Here is a 17,847-nt window from a genome sequence, read left to right as displayed (position 1 = left end):
AGAGATACAGGCTTCATTATTTACTTGAGTTCACAATATACTAAAATAAATATTTCTATAGAGCAACTAGAAAAGCGACATTTTACTAATACTGTTGAATAGGTACATTATATAAACTCATACTTAAAGGATTTTGTTCAGTGTGTAAAAAAGTAGAGAAGATTAAGAAAATGAGTATATTTTATTGTTTATGTAATATAGAAATAATAACATTGTATAAGAGACACAGGTTTCATTACTTACTTGGGTTCAGGATATACTAAAATATGTATTTCTATACAGTAACTAGAAAAGCAACATTTTACTAACCTCCTACTTAAAGGTTTTTTTCTTAGTGTGTAGAACACAGTATTAAGTGATGTGAACATTGCTTTTACTACCTCTACTCATATTCATCAGGAATGCAAAATATAGAAATCAAACATTTGCTTTGGAATTTATTCTTCTGGGATTGACAGATGATCTAGAACTGAAGCTCGTCCTCTTTGGAATTTTCCTCTTCATGTATCTGGTCACAGTGCTTGGAAACCTCATCATTATCTTGGCTGTTATCTTTGACTCCCACCTCCATACCCCAATGTATTTCTTTCTTTCTAACCTGTCCTTCATTGACATCTGTTTCATTAACAGCACAATCCCCAAGATGCTAGTTAACATTCAGAGACAGAACAAAGCCATCAGTTACACAGATTGCCTTACACAGATGTACTTTGTTGTTTTTCTTAGTGGAATGGAAAACTTTTTCTTGCAGCAATGGCTTATGATCACTATGTGGCAATCTGCCATCCACTAAGATACATGATCATGATGAATCCAAACATCTGTAGTCTGTTAATTTTATTCTCCGTGTTCAGTAGCATGGTGGATGCCCTGCTACACAGTCTGTTGGTGTTGCGACTATCCTTCTGCACATATTTGGAAATCCCCCATTTCTTCTGTGAACTTGCTCATATAATCAAGCTGTCATGTTCTGACACTCTCATCAATAACATAGTGATATACCTGGCAACTTTCATATTTGGTGGACTTCCGTTTTGGGGCATCATTTTGTCTTATGTTCAAATAGTTTATTCAGTTTTGAAAAAGCCCTCAGTAAGAGGCAGTTACAAGGCCCTTTCCACCTGTGGGTCTCATTTGACAGTTGTTTTCCTGTTTTATGGCTCAGTGATTGGGGTCTACATCAGCTTTGCAGTGACTGACTCTACTAGAAAGACTGCAGTGGCTTCAGTATTATATACTGTGGTCCCACAGATGCTGAACCCCTTTGTGTATAGTCTGAGGAACAAAGACATGAAAGAAGCCTTGAGGAAATTATGTGGTGGGATTCTGTAACACTATAGTTAAACAAAGCTGTAGTCACCATTAAAAACTAGCTTCAATCTTAACACATGATTAGTCCCCATAGAATTATATTATATTAATAGTGCTACTGTTAGTTTAAACATTGCCAGATATTGTAATTCTAAGAAATGTTACTGATAAATGTTATCTTTATTAGATAATAAACTATGAATTTAATATATTTAGATAATGTTACTAAATTTATTGAGACTCACTGTTTTCAAAACATATAAAAATGTATGTTTAAAGGTAATATAATGAAATTATAACAAAATATATTAATAAGCAAATAAGCAAAGAAGTTTTTAGTTCAAAGTTAGTGGAGGTAGCATATGTCCTGGACCAGAGGCTATGGCTTCTCTTCCTCCTTTAAAATGTATCTTCTTTCATGGACTGAGAAGCATCAAAAATTAGACATATGAAATTGCAGAAGGTTACTTGCCATGTGGCAGAACTTAGACTAATGTAGACAGGATATGAAAGCTACTAGCTAGTTGGGAACAAGCCTATCTCATATCCTAGGCACTAATTAATAAATATAGGCTTCTATTTCATTATTTGGGAAATGGGTCATGCCTAGAAATGCTTATAAAATTAGACACAGACATACACACATAATTCATAGAGATATGTGTTTATAGTTATATAAACATGTATATATAAAAGAATGTATACATGTGACAAAATTAAAATAGAATTTGTAAATTTGAGAGAGAGTTTAATACCATGGAAGTAGTTGTAAATATAGATACATAACTATAGAACTCATGAATAAACTCCTTTAAGTATATAAAATTAAAATTGAAATTCAAAAAGAAAAGTGATATCATGAATAACAAAGTTTATATAAAATAGGTTTTAGTATGCTTTTAAGGGGAATTACAGATTATATGTGGTAAGGAACATAACGCAAGTATTGACTAGCTGAGATTGATGAAATTACCAGCTGTCAGTAGGTTTCTTTATAATACATTAATATGACCTTAGAATTATTTTTCAAGGTTGCTTTCAAAATATATTATTTAATAAACACAGTTTATAATGTTCTTAATTACTCCTTGATACTTTAAAATATTAACGTAATAGATATATTTATTTAATTTTGACTCCATGTATGTATGTCTAATGAATATTAGAAGAGAAACTGGAGAATCTTCAAGTATTTGTGAGGGATGTGTGGATACTAAGAACTTAAACTGGGTTCTCTGCAGGAACAGCACGTGCATCCAGATACTGAGCTATTTTCCAGAGCTAGCTCCTACTAAGTGTTAGAATATAACATAAGAAGAGATATAAAGAACAACAAAGGCAGACATGAATATCAGGGTAAAGTGTGATTGTATGGTGGAAAGTGAAGAAACCGTCAAATAAAATGGAATGCTGAAAGACATGATTAACATCAAAAAGTAATTTATATAGTGTATGAAACATGAATTACCTTATACTTCTAGAGAGAAAGCACATGGTGAACTATTGCTGAGTATAGCATATCCTGGAGTGATTGATATATCCAGTGTCACTGTATTAGAGAAACAAATACTTCCTCTACCAGCATGTAAAAGTGAGAGTGCTTTAGTTATCTTTTCATTAATATATATATGTATATATATATATGTATATATATACATATATATATACATATATATATATATACATATATATATATATGAGATATGGATACAGATATAGATTAGATATAGATTAAAAATAGATCATATACAATAAAACTATCAAACTGAAGTTGGACAAGAAAAATCAATGGAATCAAAGGAGCCCAAGAGAAGCACAAGTGTCAGAGACACACTCATTTACTCACTCAATACAGACATCAAATTAGAAGCCATAATATATATCCTGAGGACATGATGGAATCCCCTGCAAGCCCTGTGTATGGTCTGTCAGTTCTGTGAGTTCATATAAACCTTGCTCACTCTATTTTAGAGGACCTAATTTTATTAGTCTTCTATACCCACATTTTTTCCATCTCCTCATACTTGGGGATCTGTGACTCTGAGTGGAGAAATTTGAATTATCCATCCAGTTCTGGGAGAATGCTGCACTAAACCCATCTGCCCCTAGCCTTTTGGTGTTGTGTGTTGTTTGCTTGTTTGTTTTGGTTAGGAAACTTATACAACGACTGCTTCTCTTTCATTAGTGGTTTGAGGATATATGCCTCTTTAAACTGCTAGTGTGTTGCAACCTAACTTAATTGGAATGTATTGAGAAAAATTTCCATTTCTTTTAGGTTTTCTGATTTGCTGAAGTTTTTAGAGTATGACCTTTATGTTTCTTTGTATTTCCTTGGTTTCTTTTGTTATATTCCCCTTTTTCTTTCTGAATTTTTAAGTTTGGATATTATTTATTTATTTATTTATTTATTTATTTATTTAAAGTTCCAAATTTTATTCCCCTCTTGGTTTACCCTCCGATTGCTCCACATCTCATACCTCTTCCCAGGACCCTGGCTCCACAGGCTTTCCCCATCCTCCACCCCACTAGACCTCTAAACTCTCTGGGTCCTGTAGTTTCTTGAAGGTTAGGTGCATATTCTCTGACTAAACCCAAACTCGGCAGTACTCTTCTGTACATGTGTTGGAGGCCTCGTATCAGCTGGGGTATGCTGCCTGGTTGGTTGTCCAGTGTTTGAAAGATCCTAGGAGTCCAGGTTAATTGAGACTGCTGGTCCTCCTAAAGCGTTGCCCTCCTCTAAATATGTTTCTTCAGTTTTTCCCCAATTCAACCACAGGGGTCAGCAGCTTCTGTTTATTCATTGGGTGCAAATATCTACATCTGACTTTCAGCTGCTTGTTTGGTCTTTTAGAGAGCAGTCATGATAGGTCCCTTTTTGTGAGTACTCCATAGCCTCAGTAATAATGTCAGGCCTTGGGACCTCCCCTTGATCTGGATCCCACTTTGGGCCTGTCACTGGACCTTCTTTTCCTTTTTTCAGGCTCCTCTCCATTTCCATCCCTGCAGTTCTTTCAGACAGGAACAACTATGGATCAGAATTTTGACTGTGGGATGGCAATCCCCTCCCTCACTTGATGCCCTGTCTTCCTGCTGGAGGTGGCTCTATAACTTCACTCTCCCTACTGTCAGGCATTTCATCTAGGGTCGGTCCCTTTGAGTCTTGAGAGTCTCTCATCTCTCAGGTATCTGGTACATTCTGGAGGGTCCTCCCAATCTCCTACCTCCCACAGTTGCCTGTTTTCATTCTTTCTGCTGACCCTCATGGCTTCAGTTCTTTTTACTCACCCAGTACCAGATCAGGTTCCCCTCTTCCCCATGGACCCCCTTCCATTTTCCCTCCCTGGTCCCTCTCTCCTTCCCCACTTGTGATTGATTTCTTCTCCTTCCCAAATAGAACTGAGGTATCCTCACTTGGGCCCTTCAGTTTGTTGATCTTTTTGAGTCTGTAGACTGTATCTTGGGTATTCTGTACATTTTTAAAAATTAGTTTTAGTTACTTTGGATAAGGGTTTGTATACCTATTGCTTTCCTTACAGAATCATAGATGGCTTTGTTTGTTTTTCTCATTTTTAATGATTTCAGACAGTTATTTAAGTGATTCTTGCCATCTAATTCTTTAGATGTGATTTCTTTTTTTTTTTACTCAAAGTTTTAGTTGTGTTACTGAATTGCTAATATAAACAGTTTCTTATATATTCTCATTCTCAATCACTTTTCAAACCCACAGCATTACACCAACACTGATATTTCCTGGATAATATTCTAAATTTCACTTAACTACACCACTGTAGGGCCAAGCATCTCAAGAGTACAAATTGATGACTTTGAAACAGTGCCCAAAAATATTTAAAAATATTCAAGACATCATATACAAATTTACATGTGTGCCTTTATTGGGAGACTGAAAGATCCCACCTTGTCATAGTGGGAAATTTTCATATCCTCCTCACCTGAGGTCTTGGTGTACACTGACTCTCACTCCATTTATATTTTCCCTCACATACTACTTTCTCATGGCTGAATTAGCTCCTTCTCATGCCTGGTTTCATTTTATGTGTCTTTAATAATTTCTAGCCCATACAGTGTCTATTATGTTACTGAAACTAAATAAAACATGGCTATTAAAATTCATGCAAAAATTAGATTGTAAATACTGTAACTCAGATTGACACAGCTGGAAAAGAGTGAAAATTTATGACTAGATCTACAAAATAATGAGGAAACACATTGATAGCTAAAAATTTAAGCATTTAAAGAGTATATTTCCTATGAAAAATAAATAAAACTATACCTTAAAGGAGAAATGAAACATATTTGTGCCCCGAGAATCATAAGGAAGCATGACAAAGTCAGGAGCCAGGTAATTTTTCTCTTCAATGCAGATGTGATTAGAGATAGTCTAGGTTGCCATGCACACTATCACTAAAAATGTAGTATAAACAAAGATTGACTCAACTTTTAATATAATATAAATTTGATATAGGTACATGATTAGATATTAAATTGTAGGCACTGTCAAAAGACATAGAAATGAAAAATGAAAGCATTCATATTTAATTTGAGCAGGAGTTAGTGTAACAATCAATTAAAACTTGCTCTCTAGTATTGAAAGAGCCCACCTATGTTCTTGATTAAAAGAGTAATGAAGGTAGAAGAGATAAGATTGGATATGCATTTCAGAGTTTTTCCAAAGTTTCCGTCTTATCTTTTGGGAATTCTATGTGCTCTAGTTAACCCTTCCAGGGGTGTTTGGTTCTGCCATTACCAGCTGTAAGGATTCAAGCTTGACTACCTTGAGGTATATGACATGATTCTGTAACCTGCAGTATCCTTTAATGTTTAAATTTTTATTTTATGAATTTGTGCAGTTTGCCTCCATGCTTGTCTGTGAATGTCTGGACTTACAGTAGATCTAGGCATTTGAAGTTACATGAGGCTGCCATATTGGTGCTAGAAAATAAGTCAGGATCCTCTGCAAGAGCACCCAGTTCTCTCAAGACCTGAGGCATCCCAATAGCCCCTGTAGTGTCTTCCATAATAAAAGAATGATATAATATACATACACCAAGAACAAAAGAACGTAGAAATCAAAAATAGAAATCTTATGATCTTATTAATAATATTGGGAGAACACAATCGATATTTTATAAAAAAATATTTTTAAAAGTCTTAGATGAGTTCAAGCATATATGCATTTCTAAAAGTTGATTGTGTATGTGTGTGTGTGTGTGTGTGTGTGTGTGTGTGTATGTGTGTGGGTTCATGCACACATGTCCTCCTATATGTATACAGTTATCTAAAAAGGCCAGAAGAGTATAGAGGATCTGGATTCCAGAATCTGGACTGAGGCCCTGTTGATGAACCAAAAGTAATCTTAACTCCTAAGCCATCCATACAGATCCACCCCAGCCATTTTTAATGACAGTAGACAGTTACATTATATTCAGAAGTTTTATAGCAATTTTGTCTTGGGTTGATGAAATTGCTCAATAATGCTTTATGTCCTAAACTTTAGTTTCCCTGGTAACATTCCATTCAAGCAAATTTGTAGAATTTTGTTGTTAAAAGTTTATTAACAAGTTCCTATTGTTTTTAAAAATGATATTAACTTATCAAAATAACTGCCATACCTTGCCTCTGACATCTCCCTGATAGAATTCAAAATATCTTGAGTCCTATAACAGCATGTCTTCTCTTTCAAGCTGGTTACTTTTATGAACCTATAGTTTCCTGGGAAAAATAAACACAATTGACTGTTGAATTTTTGTGGTATACCTTTTTTTTCTGATCTTACCTATGTGCTCTAGCTTAACTTTGATTCTAAAGAAAGTGTTTCTGACCTCCAGTTTCTCTTTGTGTGGTCATATTGTGAAGGATAAATGATATCACTGCTGAAGAACATCAAGTGGATTCAACTGTAAACCGCAACAAATTCATGTTGTTATTGCATTATTTTTGTATGGTAGGACTCAATCACAGGGCCTGTTTTATCCTACCACTGACATTTTAATGTTTCTGTTTGACTTCTTGTGCTATGAATTGGTTCCTCACTGAATCTTCTTTTCATGTGCTCTTTCGGATCTTTAATAAAGAATTGATTTTAAAAAAATGTTTTCAACATTTTCGTAAGTAATCATTCAGTGATGTGAGCTTTTCTGTTAAGACAGCATGTTTTTTTGTGTGTGTGTCCTGTAAGTTTGGATATGATGTGTATTCTTTACATTCAGTTGTAGAAATTCTTCAATTTTAATGTCCATTTTTACCCATGCTTTATGCAGACAGGGTTGTTTTGTTTCTATCATTGTGTAAGCTTTCTGTTGTATCCTTTGTTGTTGATATCCAGCATTGATCTGTTGTGTTCAATAGGAGGCAGGGGATTTTTTTCTGCAACAGTTAAAATATCATTTCTGTTTGAATATTTGCTCAGTTCTGGGGAAAATTTCATGGTGCTGCTCTTTTGTGTTTGTGAGAATGTTCCATAAATAAATGCTATATCCATTTGGATAACTTCACTTGGCTCCAGCCATTTTCTGCTTAGAGTTTTGTTCTGAATGACCCATCTATTGGCAGTAGTAGAATACTAAACTCTTCCATTCTCACTTTGTGAGGGTCAATTTGTGATTTAAGCTATAAAAGTTTTGTTTTTATAAATTTGGGTACACTTGTGCTTGTGGCAAAGATGTTACTGATTAAAACAGCTTTTATTTTGATAAGTATGTACTGTCTGTCCTTATCTCTTTTGATTATTTTTTTGCTTGATATCTCTTTTGGTACCTATTAAAACCACAACACCAGCTTGTTTCTTGTATCCATTTTCTTGAAACATTATTTTACTTCTATTTATATTGAGGTGATATAAATTCTTGATGTTAAGTTGTGTTCCTGGTGTATAGCAGAAGTATGCATCCTGATTTGCAATGCTCTTTTATTCTGGAACTTTTCATTAGGGAATTGTGGTCACTAATGTTGCAAGATATCAATGATCAATGATTATTGATAATTAGAACTTTGCTTATGTACTTTCTTGTATGTACTCTATTCTTCGTTGTTATTTGTTTATCTGTTTGTATATACAGTGGGGATGTTTGCTTTCCTACTTTTCCTGGTATGGTATTATTAACTTTTACTTTCTTCAATTTAGTTAAATAATTTAGTTTGCAATTTTATTTCTAGCATCCTCTTTATGGATAGATTTGTAGATAAGCATTGCTTCAATTTGGTTTTATCATCTGTTTATCCATCTGTTGTAACTGAACATATTGCTTGGTATAGTTGTCTAGGTTGGCATTTTTAATCTCTTAGAGTTTACAGAATATTTGACCAGGAGCTTCTATATTTTTCACTTTACATGTTGAGATTATAATTGCATCATCTTTCCTTTTATCTATCCAAACTTCCTATCTTGATATAGTATCACAATAAACTTTGACTAACTGATAGGACCAAAACACACTGAGGCATGTAAGATAAATTGTTGTTAAGCTCTATTAACCTCAGTCAATAGCTGTGGTCTCAGTGGTTCACAAAATCCCTCTGAGAAGAAAGAAGAACATGGATAACAGTAGATACATAAGATCACACAGGAGAAAAAGAAAGTGGGATGTCAGAGCCATATATTCTTTCAAGTTTTGACATAAAATACTTGATAAGGATTGATGGAAGCAATCTGCAAATAAAAGTAAACAGATATAGAGAAGCAAAGTTGTTCTTTTAATTGAAACATTTGATGGGACACAGTTTTTAAACAATATGGGACACTATGCATACTGGACAAAAGTGTTTTAGGATTTTATGGGATAAAACAAGGCGTACTCTAGAGATCGAAGAGTTCATTTGTAGGCTAGTTCCTATGCAGTCTATAATTGTAGATTCCAGGAGAAATGGTATGTGAATCTCCTTATCAGAAGTTTCACTGATGTATCAGATAATTCAATCTTGTCCAAGATTCAGAGCTCCCTGGGGATTTTATGCAATTAAAACTACACTTATTTATAGAGGGAATTAAAAAACAAAATGGCTATCATAAAAAGAAACTATGTATGCTGAAGGGAAATTGGCATATGAGAAAGACACAGTAATTCCAGACAGTTACGTTGCTGCCATGGATATCATCAAAAGTATTTTGCAAACATCATTATGGTAGAAAAATATGACTGTTTAAAAAAGCATTTATGTACTACAAAAAAGCAATGTTTATGTGTTATAAAAACACATTAAATTTAGTAAATTTGTCTTTGAAAATTGTTTACACATGAAATGGAAAATTATTTTTAGATCATTTCTAAGAATCAGCTCATATTTTACATATATATATATATATATATAATTTCCATTTCAACAATTTTATCTCTTATTTACTTCATTGATATAGAAACTTTCTCATCCTTTCTCTAATTTCTTGATGTTCATCTTGAGTTTATACTACAAATCTTCTTTATTGATAAATAAATGTAGATATTGATGTTACAAACTTCACCTTGGAATAAGACTTGTTAATTAAAGACATTCTGTTAAACTACTTTTTATTTACTGTAATTCTGCAGTTATTTAATTTTCTGTTTTTTAGTGAATCACTAATAAAGCAAAAGTGTTCTGTTTGTTAATTTTAGTTTCCTACAGTTTGTTTTTTATTCTTTAGTTTTGTTACATGATATATGATAAAACACAATTATGTACTTTAAGCCCTATATTTACATTATATCATAAAATACCTACTATTTAGTAGACAATGTTATGGATTTCTAAACCTGAACATTATGTGGGCTTTTGAGGCAATATTTTAGAAATTTCTGTTAAGTCTATTTGACTGATATTAACTCTAAAATTGGTTTGCTGATTAATTCTGGATTTTCTTAGTTTTGATGAAATTATTATATTTAATTAGGCACTGTTATGAATTTTCAGTGAGCTTCAAGATCTTTTTATAGCTTATAAAATATTTAAGCATATACATCAGAAAAGCTTTATACCAATTAATCACATTACATTTCTTTCTGAGAAATACACAGATATACAAACAAACACACATATGATATTTATAAATTTATTAAACACATTTTCACAACTGTAATATTATTGAAATAAAAGAAAGGTATTATGGAGATAAATAATACAATTATTATGGAGATAAATAATAAAATTTTATGTAAAATATTATTTTTATTTTCTGATTATAAAAACAAATTGACAATATCAAAAAGTAGTAAGTTCTAGTCTTGCCAGTAATTATATACCATTTAAAATTTATTGTTATACTGTGTTATAAACCAAAACAATATACTGATACATCATCAGCAGGATAAACATTCAATATTTTAGATTGACTGTATATGTATTTTCAAACAGAAATTTAGAAATAGATGTATAAATGATAAACATGACAGAATCTTATGTATAGTGGAATGGTAAGAATAATGGAAACATATGATATTTACTCATTATTGACAAATTTAAAGAGTTCAAAAATGGTACATTTATTTAATTCATTGTTCGTTGTCTAAGCACACTGTTGTGTATGAAACATGCATTATTATTTTTAAGTAGTGAGATTTATGTGGTGCACAATGATCAAATTCAACAGACAAATGCATCAATTGTCTTTGCACTAATGTAAAATCAAACTTCACAATTAAAATGTATCTTCACATTTTTGGCGTCTTCCATGGTTTTTTTGGGGGGAGGGGTTGATGATAAATTTAATTTAAAAACTATATGAAAAATATTATCATTTATAGCACATAAAAATCATTACTAGACTGGGCACTGGTCTAGCATGTGTCAACCCCAGGTATAATGATTTCCAGTAGTGTGATGATTTAAAATATTATTTATGAAATGTCTTACATTCCTTTATCATAGGAAGCTTCTGAAATCTCATGTGTTATTTATGTTTGCAGATTCCTGGATGAAGACTAGGTACATTATACTGCAAGGGAATGATAAATTCAGATGAATGTGCACTTGGCTATGTTTTCAGTACTAAATTGCTATGAAAGAAATGTGTCTTTGTGGTGAGGGGTAGGGTGGGGGTGTGTTGGTGGTTGGTTGGTTTGGTTTCTTGCTTTGGTTTTCTGGGTAATGCTAAGGATAGAATCCAAGGCCTTGTGCTAGCTAGGCTAGTGCTCCATCACCGAGCTATCTATGTTCTTGAGCCTTGATTTTTATTTGTTGTTTGTTTTTAAGATAAAATTCATCTATGTAGGTCAGTTTGGTCTTGAATTTTCTATATAGTCTAGGGTGTCTCAAACTTCTTTTTAAAAATTGGATATTTTCATTATTTACATTTCAAACGTTATCCCCTTTCCCAATCCCCCTAAATCCCCTATCCCATCCTCCCTCCCCCTGCTTCTATGAGGGTGCTCCCCCACCCACCCACCCACTCCTACCTCACCGCCATGGTATTTTCCTACACTGGGGCATCGAGCCTTCCTAAGACCAAGGGCCTCTCCTCCCATTGATGCCTGACAAGGCCATCCTCGGCTTCTTATGCAGCTGGAGCCATGGGTCCCTCCATGTGCACTCTTTGGTTGGTGGTTTAGTCCTTGGGAGATATAGAGGATCTGGAGCCTGATAAATACAGAAGCAGATGGCTTACAGCCAACCATTGGACTGAGCACAATGTCCCCAATGGAGGAGTTAGAGGAAGGGCTGAAGGAGCTGAAGAGGCCACAATCTTCTAATTTTTCTTCCTGTACCTCTCTAGTGCTGGGATCATAAGTATATATCACTATATGTGACTCATTGCAGGGTTTGACATAGTCTCAGTTTTTAACTTAATTCACCTATGCACTTCACCAACAAGATAGACAGGACCTCACTTAAAGCAGCCTTGATTCAGAAAATCCTGTTCTACCCTAGATCATAGGCAATCACAAAAAGGCTGAAGGTATGTCGAGCATAAATTCAGTTGCTATAATAGAGGTTCATCAAGAAATTTTTCATGGTGAAATAAAACTTATAGGAAAATATGTCTTATAATGGGGAAAATTAGGGATCAAATGTAAGCATTTTTTCTTCTCTGCCCTGCTACCCAGGCCCATGAAAATATAAGTGAAAAACATCAAATAAAACTCAGGACAGGCCATTTAACACAGTTATGTATACCTACTGCCAAATTTTCTAACAAACTTGACAATGGATAAACATAGCTTCAAGGAAGATTTGAATATGTATAAAAATCAACTATTTTCAAATATAGGTTTGAATGAAGACAAACAAAACATTTCTCTTAAGTAGCAATGGCAGTTCTGAGGAAATGGCCTTGTTTATATATGTATTAAAACCATCACAAACCTGTAGGGAATCCTTTCTCTGAGAAACAGTTCCCTTGAAAATAAATAAACAGAACTTATTCACGCTGAAAGAAGATGCACATAAAACAGCTTCAAACAGCAACTTTACAGCCTCAGTAAAAGAGAAAAGTGATGTCTCTGAAAGCCAGTCTTAGCATTGAAAATCAGTGATGGGAAAACACAATACTAAGGAAACTGAAATACAAAGAGGAGCTAAAATATGACTTAAAGACTGCACAAGTAACCATTGGAAGGAAATCTCCAGGTGACAACAGCCAAACTCAGCTAGTTCCATTATGTAGATCTCCTAAAGGCTCTGAAGATAAGGTCTTCCTTTTGACATTGACAACTGTGTACACTTATTGTTCTCTGTAAACAAGTCCCATTTATTTACACTGTATATATGCAATTGTAGGTAGTTTAAATTCTTTTTTTTTGTTCTTTTTAAAATTTTATTAGTAACTTTTTTAAAAAAAATGTTAACCAAAGGCTTTATACGTTTGGTAATGCTCAATAACAAGATGCCAATACAATCAGAAGTGTAACCCAATACCCAACCTAGATATACCAATTATCTTTGACTGGCAGAGACAAACAAATATCTGCCTCCATGTTCCTCGCCCCCACTCTGTTTATCTCTCTCATCTCCTAACTCCTCCTCCTCTTCTTATTCCTCCTCTTCCTCTCCTTACTCCTCCCACATTAGCTCCTCCTTCATATCACACTTCCTGTTAAAATAAAACTTTTCTCTCAAAATACAATTAGAGTATCATTATACCAATTTGTATCAGTAAGGTACAAGATAGACCTAATGCCCAGTCCATCATTATGTTGACTAACCAGAACCTCTGTCATCTCTCCTAACTAAAAGACTTAGTTCTGAACCTGGCTTTTTTCTTGGCTTTAGAATGAATGTCAGCTGAAAACCACCCTCTAAAATCTTTTCCCTCAAAGTAAATAGCTGGGATTGGCTATGTGACTATAAGTCTTCAACCCCATCTGAAACCCATAATGACTGAATTAACTGAAATTATGAGAAGCACAAAGCATAGCTTCTAAAACTTAGCCAATTTTAGAGACTGCTGAACACCTGGACAGTTCCTATACTACAAAACGTTGGAGTATCTGATCTTCAGCCATCTGGTCCAGGTTTATCTGACAGATCTAGTGATGCAGAATTATTAAGGGCTGGTTACTCTGTCTTTGCAAGTATAATCAGTCGACTATTCTGCAAGTGTGTCCGTTTTTGGACAGTAATTTGTCTGTAGATGAAAAGAGGCAATTCTTGCCTAGTGGCTGTGTCATCACAGCTGGAGTGACTCCAAAGATGCTCAATTTCTTCTTAGAATACAAGACAGGAAGCTATCAGAAGCAGACAGGTCTCTAATCAAAGTGGACATTAATATGGAAATGTTTGTAACATCAATTCTGTGGACTTCTGACGTTTTGAAAACTATATAGCCATGCAAGGCAATATGGACTGTTGTCTGTTAACTCCTCTCAGCTATTTCTAAATAAAACATAGAAAACACCCTAACAATAAAGTCAGAGCCATGAATTTGCTATAGGTCATTAACTTACAGGCTAACCATCTCAAATCAGTTAAAAAAAGTTAAAGTAGGACTGGGTCTATGCCTTGTATTCCTAAATGTGTTGTATAGGCACAATGCCTATGAGAGTAACAATATTAATCTCACTTCTATATCAGTAAGAAACTAATACCAATGAAAACTTTAAATTTGAAATCAAAGTAAATTTTGTACCATTTAAGAAATTATAACTTCAGCATAATAACAATTACACAGATTTCTACCAATAGGTTATAGCTATGCAATAAATCCTACCAATTCTTCCCTATTCCAACAAAACCACTACTTTTCCCTAGAAAGACAGCCCAATATTAACCACCTCAGTCCCCAAGCCCAGGGAATCAGGGCAATGACTCTTAATTAACTTCTTCAAACTTACTACGGGCATTGAGATATTAGAAGAGGGGCGGGGGGAAGAGTAACTTGACTTCACTGCATCCAGCTGAGATTCCAGGATATCAGAGGTTGTAGCATGTCTGCTCAGCTTGCTTGATGGGTAGAACCAAGGATATGTATTCTGCAATATATAATTCTCAAAACAAATTTTAGTATCAAGATAATTTTTTGTTTGAATTCTGGAATCTAGTCTTCTGGCAGCCTGCCTCTATCATATCTAATCCATATAATTCTAGAAGTTTGTATGAGAATGTGCTCCCACCATCCTCCCATTCCTGCCTCCCTGCTCTCCAATCCCCAATGCTAGGGAATCCAAACAATCAGGCACCAAAGCCCTCCACTTCCACTGATGCCTGACAAGGCCACCCTCAACTACCAATATAGGTGGAGCCATGAGCCCCTCCCTTTGTGTTCTCAGGCTAGTGGTTTTATAATGGCTACTCCAGGTTGTTTCTTAGGATCATTTGCTTGAAAATTCGTTTTCCAGCCTTTTACTCTAAGGTAGTGTGGGGAAGTGGGCTATGAGAAAAGGCCAGAAAGCTTGGTAGAAAGCTCTGAAGCCCCTGAAACCTTGGTCTGAAGAAGGCCAGTAGGATGGGAGGCCGCTTCGAACTTTCCCAAAGCCATCTGGCTCTCTTAGCTTCCACTTCCCACAGCCCCTCCCATGGAGAGGTCCATGGCCTTTGATCACTTAGGAATAGCACCTTCATGCAAATAAGGCATTCCCAAGCTCTCAAAGGAAGACAATAGGGGTTACCCACTCTCCCCCCCAAAAACTGTATATATTGCCCAAAGCTCAGAAGTAAAGAGGATGTGAGATCTTACCTGCTGTCAGAGACTTTTATCGCCATTCTTCCCCATTGCTGGCTAGCCCATGCATTTCAAAGAGCTGTAACACTGAGGCACTCTCGGGCTGCCGGCAGGGAGAGGAAGCAAAAAGAGCTGTAACACTCTTCCGCCTTTGGAGGCTGGAGTAGAAGCAGACCTTCCAGTCTGCTCCCTGCCCAGCCATCCGAGGCTGCTGTAACCGCGGTTCGAGAGGCTAGAGAGGCTACATCGGCTCTGCCTGATGCGATTGAACAGCACACTGTGCTCCAGCTCACGGCCGGGAGCCTACCTGTGTGCCCCGTGTGTGCTTTGACCCACATGCTCAGCTCGCCTGCAGTCTGCGCTACTGAGTCCTGCAGGGAAGTGCTGCCTGCACCTGCATGGCCACCCATGTGCCCCGCGCTGCCCCCTCCAGCGACCTCTGTGACCCTCGCACGAGCCTTGCGCGACATCGTAGTGTCTGTCTTTGTCACTGAGGTAGGTTTCTTGTATGCAGCAAAATGCTGAGTCCTGTTTACGTATCCAGTCCATTAGTCTGTCTTTTTAATTGGAGAATTGAGTCCATTGATGTAAAGAGATATTAAGGAACAGTGATTGTTGCTTCCTGTTATTTTTGTTATTAGAGGTGGAATTAGTTTTGTGTGGCTATCTTCTTTTGGATTTGTTGGAAGAAGATTACTTTCTTGCTCTTTTTAGGGTATAATTTCCCTCCTCGTATTAAAGCTTTCCCACTATTATTCTTTGTAATGCTGGGTTTGTAGAAAGATATTTTGCAAATTTGGTTTTGTCATGGAATATCTTGGTTTCTCCATCTATGTTAATTGAAAGTTTTGCTGGGTATAGTAGCCTGGGCTGGCATTTGTGTTCTCTTATGGTCTGTATGACATCTGTCCAGGATCTTCTCGCCTTTACATTATCTGGTGAAAAGTCTGGGGTAATTCTGATAGGTCTGCCTTCATATGTTACTTGGTCTTTTTCCCTTACTGCATTTAATATTCTTTCTTTGTTTTGTGCATTTGGTGTTTTGACTATTATGTGACAGGAGATATTTCTTTTCTGGTCTACTCTATTTGGCGTTCTGTAGGCTTCTTGTATATTTATGGGCATCTTGTTCTTTAGGTTAGGGAAATTTTCTTCTATAATTTTGTTGAAGATATTTATTTGCCCTTTAAGTTGGGAATCTTCACTCTCATCTATACCTATTATCCTTAGGTTTGGTGTTCTCATTGTGGCCTGGATTTCCGGGATGGTTTGGGTTAGGAGCTTTTTGTATTTTGCATTTTCTTTGACAGTTGTGTCATTGTTTTCTATGGTATCTTCTGTACATGAGATTCTCTCTTCTCTTATATTCTGTTGGAGATGCTTACATCTATGACTCCTGATTTTTTTCCTAGGTTTTCTATCTCCAGGGTAGTCTTCCTTTGTGATTTCTTTATTGTTGCTACTTTCATTTTTATGTCCTAGATAGATTTGTTCAATTTTTTCACCTGTTTGGTTGTGTTCTCCTGTGAAATTCTTTAAGAGATTTTTGTGTTTCCTCTTTAAGGACTTCTAACTGTTTACCTGTGTTCTCCTCAAATTCTTAGAGAGTGTTATTTATGTCCTTCTTAAAATCCTCTACCATTATCATTAGAAGTGTTTTTAAATCTGAATCTTGCTTTCCTGGTGATATGTGGAATTCAGGACTTTCTAGTGTGAGAGAACAAGGTTTTAATAATGTCAAGTACACTGGGTTGCTGATGCTTATGTTCTTGCATTTGCCTTTCACCAACTGGATCTCCTTAGTGCTACCTTCACTGTTTCTTACTGGAACCTGTCTTTCCTATTATCTTGGTTATTTCAGAACTGTGTGGGGTGGGTGTTACTACTGGGGTTAGAGTTGGAGCCCAAGATCTGCTCAGTGCTCAGGCCCAGACCAGAAGGGACCGGTGCTCCGGTCCAGGAGAGAATTTCTGGGTCCCAGTTACTCCCTGTTTTGGGTGGGTGTTTTCTGTCTCCTTACCTAAGATACTGACCAGGTTAGAGCTCCTGGGAGGCCCACTTCCTCTGGGTTTTGTGAGATTGGGTGTAGAGCTGTTGCCCAGAATCTGCTCAGTGCTAGGGCTGAGACAGGAAGGAACCAGTGGTCTGCGGTAAGAGTGAATTCCTGGGTCCTAGTGGGTTCCAGTTACTCCCTGTTTGGGGCAAATGTTGCTCTCTCCTTACCTAAGATACTGCCTTGGGTTAGAGCTCCTGGGAGGCCCTCTTCCACTAGGTTTTGTGAGATTGGGTGCAGAGCTGCCACCCAGAATCTGCTCCATCTTCTATGTTTTATAAGTTTATGGTGAAATGAGTGGATGCATTTGAAATTAATAGAAATAAACTAAGCTTAGTTCTTCATCTTATTTGTTGTTTTGTTTTGAAGATAAAGTTTCCCTGGGTAACATTCCTGG

At 35.8% G+C, this 17,847-nt stretch overlaps 1 pseudogene; it reads left to right on the top strand.

Annotated features, from left to right (window-relative positions):
• Positions 1 to 358: 358 nt before the first annotated feature.
• On the top strand, positions 359 to 1,332 carry LOC114618209 (annotated as a pseudogene).
• Positions 1,333 to 17,847: the final 16,515 nt, after the last annotated feature.

This window comes from Grammomys surdaster, unplaced genomic scaffold, assembly GCF_004785775.1.
Source record: "Grammomys surdaster isolate TR1022 unplaced genomic scaffold, NIH_TR_1.0 140, whole genome shotgun sequence".
Taxonomy (NCBI): domain Eukaryota; kingdom Metazoa; phylum Chordata; class Mammalia; order Rodentia; family Muridae; genus Grammomys; species Grammomys surdaster.
This window is presented reverse-complemented; position numbering and strand designations above follow the sequence as displayed.